The sequence below is a fragment of the Grammomys surdaster genome, unplaced genomic scaffold, assembly GCF_004785775.1.
Source record: "Grammomys surdaster isolate TR1022 unplaced genomic scaffold, NIH_TR_1.0 126826, whole genome shotgun sequence".
In the NCBI taxonomy this organism is placed as follows: domain Eukaryota; kingdom Metazoa; phylum Chordata; class Mammalia; order Rodentia; family Muridae; genus Grammomys; species Grammomys surdaster.
In genome coordinates, this window is record NW_021621612.1 from 7,511 (window position 1) to 9,118 (window position 1,608).

The 1,608-nt window shown below is 41.4% G+C and overlaps 1 pseudogene; it reads left to right on the top strand.

The window, feature by feature from the left end:
• Positions 1 to 734: 734 nt before the first annotated feature.
• On the top strand, positions 735 to 1,067 carry LOC114615525 (annotated as a pseudogene).
• The last annotated feature ends 541 nt before the right edge of the window (positions 1,068 to 1,608 follow it).

Sequence of the window (1,608 nt, forward strand, 5' to 3'; positions counted from 1 at the left end):
AGACAGGGTTTCTCTGTGTAGTCCTGGCTGTCCTGGAACTCACTCTGTAGACCAGGCTGGCCTCGAACTCAGAAATCTGCCTGCCTCTGCCTCCCAAGTGCTGGGATTAAAGGCGTGTGCCACCATTGCCCAGCTATATCAACTCTTTTTAAGGTATTGTACCTATGTAATTCTTTTTAAAAATTGTTTTAAAATTCATTTATCTATTTTATGTATGTGAGTACACTGTCACTGTCTTCAGACACACCAGAAGAGGACATTGGATCCCATTACAGATGGTTGTGAGCCACCATGTGGTTGCTGGGAATTGAACTCAGTACTTCTGGAAAAGCAGTCAGTGCTCTTAACCACTGAGTCATCTCTCCAGCCTGTAATATGTAACTCTTAAAAATGCAATGTAAAGTTGTAGTCCTTTTGAAAGCTATCATTATGAACCATTCAGCATAAGTAAGAAATGCAGATTAATAGTTAATCAACCTTGTGGTTTCATTAGGTACTAGTTTAGTTAGTCACAGATGTTCTCAAAGTTAATCAGATTATAAATAGCTAGAGACAAGTAACATTTGCTTATTCAAATATACTGAGATAGTTAGATGGTCTTCAAAAACATAAGAGATCTGTAGACTATGGCATTTAAAGATACTTTATTAATTTAAGACTTTTGTGACGGCTGCTGCTGAGTTTTGGGGGCATATTTCTGGGGCCTGCTGGGAACAGGACTTCTAAAACCAAGTATGTCTGGGAGGCTGTGGTGCAAGGCCACTTTTGCTGGCTACAAGGGAGGACTCCGAAACCAAAGGGAGCACATGGCTCTTCTTAAAATTGAAGGCGTTTCTGCCCGAGATGAAACCGAGTTCTACTTAGGCAAGAGATGTGCTTATGTGTACAAAGCAAAAAACAATACAGTGACTCCTGGAGGCAAACCAAACAAAGCCAGAGTGATCTGGGGGAAGGTAACTCGGGCCCACGGAAACAGTGGCATGGTTCCCGCCAAATTCCAAAGCAACCTTCCTGCAAAGGCCATTGGACACAGAATCAGTGTGATGCTGTACCCATCCCGGATTTAAACTAATTCAGAGTAAATAAATAAAAATAGATTTGTGCTCTTGTAAAAAAAAAAAAAAAAAAAAGAAAAAGAAAGAAAAAAGAAAAAGAATTTTGTGACAACGAGAGCTGTGGCTCCTGGCAGCATCTTCGTGCTACTTCAAAGAAGATGATGAATGTAAGAGAATATCCTCGTGGAGTTTACTTCAAATGTGGCAAGCTTCCACTGGGCAAGGATCTGCCCCTGCTTCAGCTGCTGACAGTATGCAGTCCAAGCTGAAGATAGGCATGCCACAAAGAGAGTGGACTGAGGAATTCTGCCAGCACAAGGTAGAAAAGTCCTTCATGATTCCTGCTTCACAGAAAAATCTGTCAGATATTCCGGGACAGTAAATGGAAGACATGAACGCTCCAACATTGCAGAGGAATCTTGGGGGACTGTTCAGGTGGCCAGTAGTCTCTGTCATCTCTTGAATTTCGGAATCTGCTTGCTTTACACTTCCTGTTTCTTCAGGTAATATTTATTATTCTCAGATTGGATGAGGTTGAAGACTAGATAGTTAT